General features: G+C 41.1%; 1 protein-coding gene across 2 annotated transcripts in view; it reads right to left on the reverse strand.

Annotated features, from left to right (window-relative positions):
- The window catches only part of LOC131078920 (superoxide dismutase [Fe], chloroplastic), a 133,922-nt gene that overhangs the window by 1,596 nt on the left and 120,263 nt on the right, over positions 1-12,063 (reverse strand). The gene's annotated exons all lie outside the window — the stretch shown is intronic.

Genomic DNA, 12,063 nt, shown 5'->3' on the forward strand with positions numbered 1-12,063 from the left:
AGCTCACACCTCCCACTTGAACATGTCTTTGGTTCCAAGGATCAGCGAACTGAATTGAAAGCTTTTGGTCATACACACTAAGTTGTTCAAGATACGAGGCAATGCCACCCTCATGACAAATATACCAATGAATCCCATCCTTCTTCACATCGTCACATGATCCAGGCTCAGTGTGAACCCTATATCCCCCATGATAATACAACAGCAAAAGGACTTAGAGAGAAGCAGAGAAAACTAGTAATGCCACAACACAATAGAACCTTTTGCGAAAATCCAAAGAGTTCCTCAGCCAAATAAAACTCTGCAAAAACCAAAGAGTGTGATCAGTACTAATGAAAATGATAGAATCATCTGAATTCCACCCCTCAAATGTGTGATTGTGATGTACTAAATGTTGATGTGTTTTTCATGCACATGCGAACACAGAATAAAATACCAAAGTATCTTATCCTCTCTTGAACAAAGTTTCCCCGAATGCTGAAGATCTCGCAGAAGGATCAATCGGAGTAGCTCCAAGGTTCTGATTGTTGGTTCTCTACATGTGGATAAGCTCTTGCGGTATGATGTGATTTTGCTGGAATCACAAGGGGACTTACATTCGATGACCCGAGCATCTAATTTGCTTTGGATATCACTGGAACGTGGGTCTTTACTGATCCTTGATTTTTAAAAAAGGGAAAAGGATAAGGGTTGGAGAAGGATCTAATTCTAACACTAAGAATGTAGGAGCAATGGATGACCTTTGATGAAACTTTAACTAAGTCTTGCTTTGACGTGCTAGGATCATCTCCACAAGGTTAGTGCGATCTTCTAAGGAAAGCTTTATGATGTTTAGATCACCGCTACAAGCATAGACACCGTTAGATTGATGCATATCAATGAAGAAGCGATAATTGAAGTTAAGCTTAAGTTGAATGATTCCAGTTGACTATGCAAGGCAAGTTTGCAATCAACAAACCGCTAGTAGTATGGATATACAAATTTCTTCCATTCATCTAATAACATGAAATTAAATTTGAGAAGTATAGAGACCATGCAAATTGTAGACACATAGAATTCACCATTCCTTCAATCAAGTTTACATGTCTTTTGCAACAATCTCTTGGCAACAATCTTTTCCTTCTCTTTCTACTCTACTTTAAAATGCTATCTACTATTGAGCTACTAATTATTGTCTATCTCTTTTTTTAACTCCTAACTATTCTCTGACTATTTTCCTTTACAAATGAGGAGCCAGGGCTTTATATAGAGAGCCCTTTACAAATTGACGGCTCTGATTGACTTAGAATCAATGGCTAGGATTACAAGATGAAAACCCTAATTAGGGTTTGTTATAACAAACTTCCTTAGCCAATGAGAAAATTACATTCCACGAGTGAGGACCAATAGGAAGCAAGGGTAGGTACACCGAAGTTTGTGCCGTCCTTGATGAGTCAGGTACATTGAATCTGGACATGCTGAGGTGGACCAATCCGACTGGAGGAAAAGTGACTGGGATGCCACCTTGTCTGACGTTTGTATCTTGGTTGATCTCTTTTCTGTCTTTTGACGCGATGAATGATGTACCTCCTTGACTCCCATATGCTTGATGAGGCTTCCTCATTGTCAAGTGTTCTTTCTCTAGTAGCATACCTCGCCTTGAAGTGTCATTCTTCTCTATCATCATGTGGTAGAATGAGGTCTTGAGGCTAGCTTGCAAGTCCTCGAACACTTTAAGTCTTCCAACGCTTCAAAACACCTTGAGTCCTCCTTTATGCATCTGGAACGTCCTTGATGGTGATGGGCTTAGAATAGGTCATCCTTGTCCTGGCCTGATTTTCTTCCACCTGCAAAACAAACCAAAAGATGATTAAGTACACATGATATATTTATCTCACATAGCATTTTCTACCTTAAATCATCAACAAAAAGGCATTAGAATGAAATTCGCTCAAGATCCTCTCCAGGGACATGCCCTATAATAAAATTCACTCAGGATCCTCCCCAGGGACAGGCCCTATAAGAATTTCGCTCTGGACCCTTTGGAAGGGTCAGGAGTGAAATTTGCATTTTAGCTCAAATTTCATCATCTCTTTGCCTTGAACTTCTCTTGACCTTTGAATCGCTTTCTCCTGAAGACATCATTGATTTGACCTCCAAAAAGACCAAAAAAGAGGATTTCGCTTTGGACCTTGGCCAAAGACAGGACCTATAAGGAATTTCGCTCCAGACCCTTTAGAAGGGTCAAGAGCGAAATTTGCATTTTAGGACAAAATCTTCACATTTTGTGACCACAACTTGATCAAATGCATGCCTAAGGATGCCTATAATCTCAATCAACACTAGGTTTGATGTAAAATTGGAGCAAAATAGAGGTTTTAAGGATTTCGCTCTGGACCCTTTGGAAGGGTCAGAAGCGAAATTCACAATCTTGGACAAAATCCTCACTTTTTAATGCTTTCAATCACTTCCTAAGGCAAGAACATGTCAAAACCTTCCCAGCATGCCTTAGAAACTAAGATCTTGGTCTAATCAAGGAAGAAATGGGTGTCTTCTAAGAATTTCGCTCTGGACCCTTTGGAAGGGTCAGGAGCGAATTTTGACATTTTAGCCTCTCCGTCAGGGTTTATATATGGAATATAACATTTCCTTATATCTTTCTTCTTTCTTATACTTTAAGTTATATTCCATATATTTGTCAGGATGTTTGAGAGTGGTTTCGGACCTCCGGGTGTTATAATGCAAAATCTAGTTTTTGGAGGATTCTTCAATTTTCCAGACAGTCAAATTTAAGGATTAGGATGACATTCCAGACTTAGCCAAAATTCAGGACATTTGAGGATCAGGATGACATTCCAGACTTCTCAAGGCGAATTCGCTCTAGACCCTTGATGTAAGGGATGGGACCTAGGAGGACATTATGCATTCAACCAAGGTTTGATTTAGCAACTTGAAGTGCGACCAGATAGTACACAAAAAACACCCTAGGAATGATCTAAATAACCCCTAATCATTCAATTGACTTGACCTCTTGAGGAGATCCACCTGACTCAAGCAAAGCCTGCTATCCTAATGAGCCCCCTGGCGACCCTTCAATGCAAAGACTAATAGCCAAGACCAAGCAACCAAGCAAACTAAACTAACCCTAGAAAGCAAAAAGGTAGGGGTCCCCATTTGCTATGGGGCGATGTGTGAATACGTCACAACACTAAACACGGCCTCCACAAACTCAAATGAAAGTAAAACTGAGGTGGTAATCACTGCCATAAAGTGTCATGGCAAGTTTGTACCTCAAAGGCCACCTCATCCAACCATTCTTCCGAGCCCTATGCGATGTCAACATAACAAACAATCCTCCATACACCACGTCATCAGTCGAAGCACATGGAGGAAAATGAGGAAAATAAAGGTTTAGACCCCTTCTCAAAAAAGAATATCAACAGCATGTGATAATCACGGTATATTCATTAAAAATAAAAACATTAGGCACCTTTATTCATAAGCATCGGGTCCCTATAAATAAGAGAGCGAATGGACTCAAGAAGATTCCTAAGACAGTGCCAACACCTCCACAAATTCATGTTAATACCTGTTGATGTGTCTTTTGTACACGACCAAACATAGAATAAAATACCCAAAGGTATCTTATCCTCTCTTGAATAAAGCTCCCCGAATGCTGAAGATTTCGCAGAAGGATCAATTGGAAAAACTCCAAGGTTCTGTTATGTAGGTTCTCTACTCGTGGATAAGCACAAGTGGTATGATGTGATTTTGCTGGAATCACAAGGGGACTTACTTTCGACGACCTGAATGTCTGATTTGCTTTGGATATTACTGGAACATGGAATTTCACCGGCCCTTGATTTTAAAAAAAAGATAAAAAGGATAAGGGTTGGAACGGGATCTATATCTAACACTAGGAACGTAAGAGCAATCAATGACCTTTGATGAAATTCTAACTAAGTCTTGCTTTGACATCCTAGGACCATCTCCACAAGATTAGTGCGATCTTCTGAGGAAAGCTTTATGATGTTTAGATCACCGCTACAAGCATGGACACCGTCAGGTTGATGCATATCAATGAAGAAGCGATAATTGAAGTTAAGCTTAAGCTAAATGATTCCAGTTGACTACGCAAGGCAAGTCTACAATCAACAAACCACTAGTAGTATAGATATACGAATTTCACCGTTGATCATACAAATTTCTTCCATTCACCTAATAACATGAAATCAAATTTGAGAAGTATAGAGACCATGCAAATTGTTGAATCGACCCATAGTATTCACCATTTCTTCAATGAAGTTTACAAGTCTTTTGCAACAATATCTTGGCAACAATCTTTGCCTTCTTTTTCTACTCTACTCTAGCTATTTCCTACTCTCTGACTATTCACTATTAGCTAACTATTAACCTTTACAAATGAGGAGCCAAGGCTTTATATAGGGAGCCCTTTACAAACAGATGGCTCTAATTGACTTAAGAATCAATGGCTAGGATTACAGGATAGAAACCCTAATTAGGGTTTGTTACAACAAACTTCCTTGGCCAATTAGAAAATTACATTCCCGGAGTGAGGACCAATAGGAAGCAGGGGTAGGTACACCGAAGTTTGTGCCATCATTGATAAATTAGGTACATTGAATTTGGTCATGCTGAGGTAGACCAATCCGACTAGAGGAATGATGATTGGGATGCCACCTTGTCTAATGCTTGTGACTTGGTTGATCCTCCTCTGTTTCTAATGTGATAAATGATGTACTTCCTTGACTTGATGAGGCTCCCTTATTGTCAAGTCTTCCTTCTCCAGTAGCATATCTCGCCCTGAAGTGCTGGCAACTCCTTTCTTTGTCATCATGTGGTTCCTTAGTGTGGCGAAGTGAAGGTTTTGGCAACTTCTTGAACACATGTAGTCTTTCAATGCTTCAAAACACCTTGAATCCACCTTTATGCTTTTGGAATGTCCTTGATGGGGATGGACTGGAATAATTCGTCCTTGTCCTGGCCCGGTCTCCTCCCATTTGCAAAACAACCCAAAAGATGGTTAGGCACATATGAAATATTCATTTCAACATAGCATTTTCCACCTTAAATCATTAATGAGAAGACATCAAAATGGAATTTCGCTCAATATCCTCTCCAGGGACAGGCCCTATAAAAATTTCGCTCTGGACCCTTTGGAAGGGTTAGGAGCGAATTTTGACAGAGTTGCTCAATCAGACCTCATTTTCAATTTTATTCCACCAAGATCAAGTCATTCACCTCGAAAATTGCCCAGGACAAGGTTTTGCTCAAGGACCTAGGCAAAATACTAGACCTCTTAGGAATTTTGCTCTAGACCCTTTGGAAGGGTCAAGAGCGAAATTTGCATTCTTGGCTAAAATTATTCTTACTTTGTGACCATACTTGCTCAGATACATGTCTAAGGATGCCCTTAATCTCAACCAACACCAAGTTTGATGCGAAATTGGAGCAAAATGGAGTTTTTTAAGGATTTCGCTCTAGACCCCTTGGAAGGGTCAGGAGCGAAAATTTGCATTTTAGGACAAATTCTATCATGTCTCAACTCCAAGATGCCTTTCAAGGCAAGCATACACTAGCCTTCTTTCCATCAAAGCCTAGGAATCCACCCCTTGACCTTCATCATGAGCAAATTAGATGAAATTGAGAATTTCACTTTGGACCCTTTGGAAGGGTCAGGAGCGAAATTCAAGTTTTAGACTTATTTCTTTACTTCCTTCACTCCAATTCACCTTACAAGGCAAGAATACCTCACTCCACCTTCAACCATGCCATAGGGATCAAAGTTTTGGCTTCACACAAGGAGAAAATAGGTGTTTTGAGGAATTTCGTTCTAGACCCTTTGGAAGGGTCAAGAGCGAAATTCTTTCTTTGCTTGTTTTCTCTTACTTAGCTCCATTCTTCTTACTTTGTTCTACCTTGACTCTCCCTTTGGATCCTTCTCTCATGCTTGCAACACTTTGTTTGACCTCAAAATGGCTTGCTAGGAGAAATTCGCTAAAAATCATGGCCAGGAACATGACCTATTTAGGATTTCGCTCTGGACCCTTTGGAAGGGTCAGGAGCGAAATCCTTGTCCTAGCTCAAAATCTTGGTCATTGGTGGCCAAAATCCATTCAAGGGCAATCCTAGGGGCATCTCCCAACTTATCTCATCTCGATCAAGACTTGTTTTGACACAAATTTTGGAAGATAGAATAGGTTTTAGGATTTTCGCTCTAGACCCTTTGGAAGGGTCAGGAGCGAAATCCTTTTTCTTGAGCTCATTCCTTCATTCTTCCACTTCAATTCACCTCAAAGGTCAAGGAAACGTTACTCCATTCCTCTCTAGGCCATAAAAAACAAAAGTTTGACTTGCTTTGGAGGGGAAATAGGTGATCTTAGGAATTTCGCTCTGGACCCTTTGGAAGGGTCAGGAGCAAAATCCTAGTTTTTGCTCAATTCCTTCACATTGGTTGATTACTAGCAGCTCAAAGTCATGCCCAAGGACGTCTCCAATCCTAGTTCACCCTAACCCACACTTGTCTTGGCATAAATTTGAGAGAAAAGAGAGGTTTTGGGGAATTTCGTTCTGGACCCTTTGGAAGGGTCAGGAGCGAAATTCACACTCTAGGCTTGATATTTCATCTTTTCAACTCCAATCTTCTTTGCAAGGCAAAAATACATCATTCTATGCCCAAGGAACAAGGTTGGTAGCCTAAGCAATGAAGCAAATGAGGTTAATGAAGAATTTCGCTCTGGACCCTTTGGAGGGGTCAGGAGCGAAATTCATCCCCTAGGCAAAATCTTCATCTTTCAATGCTTTCAATCACTTCCCAAGGCAAGAACATATCAATCCACCTTCCAACATGCCTTTGAAACTAAGAACATGGCCAAAACAAAGAAGAAAATGAAGGTTATGTGAATTTCGCTCTGGACCCTTTGGAAGGGTCAAGAGCGAAATTCCTCCTTATGCTCAAATCCTGACTTCATTTTCATATTTCTTCACTCCAAATAAGTGTTTTGCCCTCAATAATACCTGGGAATGAGTTAGTTCTAAGCTTGGATCAAAGTAGAATGTCCTATAGAGGAATTCGCTCTGGACCCTTTGGAAGGGTCAAGAGCAAAATTTGACATTTTGGTCTCTCCGTCAGGATTCATATATGGAATATAACATTTAAGTATAAGTCTTATACTTTAAGTTATATTCCATATATATTGTCAGGATGTTTGAGAGTGGTTTCGGACCTCCAGGAGTTATAATGCAAAATCTAGTTTTTGGAGGATTCTTCAATTTTCGAGACTTAGTCAAATTTCAGGATCAAGATGACATTCCAAACTTCATCACTCACCAATTTGACCAAACTCAGATCTTCAAAGATGTTATTCACTCACCAAGCTTCATTGACTTCCTGAAACTCAAACAAGACACTATTAGCAACAAGAGCAAAACTAGGCCTAAGGGAGACTTTCAAAGAAACACTAACCTGGAGCACCTGCTGACTCCCCTGGCTCAAGCAAAGCCTGCCATCCTAGTGATCCCCCTGGCGGCACTCAAAATGCAAAGGCTAACAAACAAAACCCTATAAACCCTAGAAAGCAAACCCCAGAAAGCAAAAAAAAAATGGGTCCCCATTTGCAATGGGGCGATGTGTGAATATGTCACAACAATACCCAAATCAGCCATGCCATCAGCCACTTGGTTCCCTTCCCTATATATGTGAAGGGCGACATTCTCTTCTAGATCATTTAGGAAACGTTGAATATCCAAAATAATATCAATGAGATTCCATGGAGGGTCCAGTTTGCCTGAAACACCATCAATAGTGAGCTTGGAATCCCCCTCAAAATGCAATTTCCAGGTTCCTAAAGACAGCGAGTTTAACTCCCCACAACAAAGCAAGGACCTCAACATCATTGTTGAATTTTACTCCAAGACCACCCGTATAGGCAGCAACGAAGTCACCCTTACAAGATCTTAGAATACTACCCCCATTAGCATGTCCCAGATTCCCTTTTGCAGCCCTATCAAAGTTCAGTTTACTCCAACCATGGAGGGGGGTTCTACAAGGTGTTCTAGTGAGCTATCCTTATAGTTATGTTAACCTTGTTGATGTCCATAGTGATGACCAAATTCTTAGCAATAGTAAGTTCCAAAGGGGAAGGGGGAACTTCAAGGACTTCCACTTTGCAGATAGAAACATTCTCAATGAGGAGTTTTGAGAAGGCAAAGAAAATCTCCTCAGCATTCTTTGCAGAATTCCTAAAGATTCAATTATTCCTTTCTTTTCAAAGGTTCCACACCAGATGTGGAGGAGTCTGAAACCAAAGCTCCTAGATAATAGAGTGGAAGAAAGGAATGTACCGACAATCAACAAATGAAAACAAGTTCTCATTCATAACCCAACACAATTCAAAAAATTTCATGCACCTTTCCAAGACTGCTCTAGCAAACTCACAACAAAAAAACAGGTGGGCACCAATTCCTCCTTGTAGCAAAGAATACGTCTATTAGAAAGAAGAAAACCTCTCTTCTATAAATAGTCGTGTGAGAATTTTACTGTGGGCAGCAGTCCACCAGAAGTTGACTTTCGGAATTAGCTTATGGTTCCGAATTCTTTCCCAAAATCTCGATTTGATGGAGAGGGTCTAACAGAAAACCATAAGCAGATTTGACAGTGAAGCAGCCTTTATTATTCCAAATACAGAGAAATTCATGCTCTTTGGGGAAAATGGGAATTCGAAGATCTTGCAGCTTCCTTTGAAGGTCCCTGGCAACCATACCCTAGTCATTCTCATGAGGGCAGCAATCAGAAAAGTTTTTCCATTGATTAATTGTTCCATTCTTTGTGAAATAATTGCAGATCAAAGGACCAAAAATGTTACTAGAATGGGCTGCCAATCTGCTGTAGGTTTGGTGACTGTTTAATGGTGCTGAAGCTTCTAGATATCCTCCCAAAATCTAATCTTTCTACCATTTCCAATTTTCCACACGCTTCTTTATGTAAAAGGCTCCTGATTTTGAGCACATTATTCCAAATTACAGATCATTTTGGGACACCAACTTCAGAGTGGAACTTATATTCCGAGGTATTACTCAAGTATTTGGCTTTCGTTAACAGGCCCCAATACTTGTTGAAGAAGAACGTTGACAAGTGCAATCTGCTGTATTATGAGTTTCTTGAAAAGCTGCAGGAATCTAGCAAGAAAAGAACGTGAAGCAGCTATTGTAACAGATCAAGTGAAGAGGATATAGCTCAATTAGTAATGATGTTAAGATGGAGTTGAATAGCAGCTATATCTTAATATGCTATTGTTGAACAGAAGATGATGTCTTCTAAAGGCCCTTGTTGTAATGTCCCTGTTGGTGTCTGTTTTATCATCTACCAAACATTAGGATAGGATACCCGAAGGTATTCTATCCTCTCCTGAAAAATCACTGCTGATTCCAAGGTCTATATGTGCGAACAAGCGACTTTAGTGGAATAGCTTCTTGGGTAGTGTATGCTGAAATTTTCAAGGGGGACTTACGCTTGACAAGTATTTTGAACTGCTGGACTTAAATGGATTTAGCAATTTAGGCTCTTCTTTTTGGGGGGGGGATTTTTTGGGATTTAGACTTTCAAAAGAAAGGGAAAAAGAGATAGGGTTCAGGAAGGCTAATCTAATCCTACGAATTCGGGAGACGGAATCAACTGGGTGCTCTCAAGGAACCAAACCTTGCTTCGCGACACTAGGGACAACTACACAAGGTCGGTGCAATCTTCAATGGGTTGTGCTTATGATCGAGATGTTGGGATGCACAGGGGATGGGCTCAGACTAACTTTACACGGCAAGATGGAAATCATCCATTTACCAAAAGTGTGAGCGGAGATACACCATCAATTGACACTTATCAAATCCTTCATTCAAATTAACAACAATGAAAGCAAATCTAAGTTAATTCTAACTAAGTGTTGAGGCAATTGAAACCATGCAAATCATTCAAATAATAGAGATTACAAAGCAGCGCACATGCAATATATTATCTGAAAATGACCTTAAGCAACAATACATCAAAAACCTCACCCTTTTCAAATGAGAGGAGGCAACCTTATATAGTTTCTCAAAAATAAATGAATGGCCGAGATCAAACACCGATCAAGGGCCAAGATTGAAAGTCCTAAACCCTAATTAGGGTTTCCTGAAATACTATCAGTTCAAGCAAATGAAAGAGTGACAAGTGGCGCAGCTGCTAATTTTACTGAGGTGAGTGGCCACTTTCCTCTTTTAGAGATTCAACGTATCTACACACCACGAGCTTGACCTCCTCCATGGTGACACTTGGCAAACCGCCAATCTGGAAGTCGATGAGATCCACATCGTCGGCGCATGTGGCAAGGATGCCTTCCCACTACACTGCTTGGGTGAGGAAGTTGTCATCGATGGAGAGGAAGTTTGCAATCTTCGAAAGATCGCCTTTGTTAATCATCCCTGAATCTCGGAAGAAACTTGCCTGAATCCTGGCTCTCAGGTTCTCTGCTTGTAAATGCTTCTCCCTTAGGCTTTCCTTCTTCCAGATCTCTGACGCCACACGGAATACCTTGCCCAAGATCTCTCTAACCCTTGCCTCTGTCTCAAAACAATTGGTCTCGGATTTCTTCAAAACCTCAATCCGAGTGACCAGAGCATAGTACCACGTGCCGAAGTCGTACCTGTCCCTTGTCTGTATGATGCCTGCATCCACTAAGCTCTTCTTTGGCATGCCTCGGATAACCTTCAGGTGAGGGAGTATTTCATTCTGAATTTCATCCACTTCTTCCCAATTGGATGCTAGATCCTGGATATGATCAATCAACAAAGAAGTTGCCTCATGTGCTGATACTAAGTTTTCTACCAGGGTGTCAACACGTATCACAGTGTCTGAAATCCACTCCTTTTCTTGAGTGTATGATCCCTTCATATCATCATAGTCCTTCATTGATCCCTGCTGAAGAGGCTGTGGTGGAGTAGCCGGGACTTCATGGTTGAGCGGGCTGGTAAGATGGAGAACATACTTCTTCCACTGTTGGTTCTCTTCTTCCACTTTCTTCCTCTTTTCTTTTTCATGAGCCAGCCTCGTCTTTAGAACGTTACAGGAGTCATCAAAATATTGGATCTCCTGGTCCTGGGTAGGCTTACCCATCTCTATGGTGGTAATCTTGTAATCATCTGCGGTGACATTGTCCCTAGTCTTCCCTTCTTTGGGCATTGTTATCTGGACTGTCCTGAATCCGACACTGTCTCTCTGAATCAGGGAAAACTTCCTGGCTGGTTTGGGCGGTTTAGCTATAGCGGGTTCATTCACCTTCTCCAGGAATGCTGCAGTAACCTCCTCGGTTGAGTGGGCATCCTTGGAAATCTTGGCCTTTATCCTTGCTCTCAGCCAATCAGGAATGGTTGATTGTTCTACAGTGTTTCAATCAAACTCATCATTTGCTTCTCCTGGGTTCGTTGGTATGCCATCCAAGAAGATTATAGGGGCTTCAATCTGCCCCCTGTCTGGAGTTCGGAAGACCTTCTCCACCACTTCCTCAACTGGCTAGGAAAACACTCTTACTTCATCATCAATCACATAGATGTTCATCTCTTGCTCCCCAATTGTACTCTGATCAGGTGCAATGGAAGTAGCACTTAGGATAGAGTGACTTTCGCTGGATTCTCTTCTCTCAACTATAACCCTCTTCCCTGTGACCTTTGTGGAGCTTCCACCCAACTCCTTTCTCTTTCGAGATCCAACACTTTCTGGATTCCGAGCATCACTGACGGAGGTACAAGGATGGACGGACAGAGTATCATCTACTCCCATTAATTCATAAGTTAAAACCACACCTTTGGCCTTCAACTGTTTTGTCTTTTCAGACGCCCACCACCTTGAGTACTCAACCACTGACCTCATGAGGTCTGCTAGATCTGATTTTTCTCCCTCTGTCCAATCTATCAAGACTAAGGGTTCATTCTTCATCTTCTCAAAACCCGGCTGCTGAAGTTCTAGGCTTTCTTCTACCTAATCGGCAACTTTGAATACTTCCGTTGCTCTCACCATACTCAAAGGAATTCTTGACC

This window comes from Cryptomeria japonica, chromosome 2 (genome assembly GCF_030272615.1).
Source record: "Cryptomeria japonica chromosome 2, Sugi_1.0, whole genome shotgun sequence".
Taxonomy (NCBI): Eukaryota; Viridiplantae; Streptophyta; class Pinopsida; order Cupressales; family Cupressaceae; genus Cryptomeria; species Cryptomeria japonica.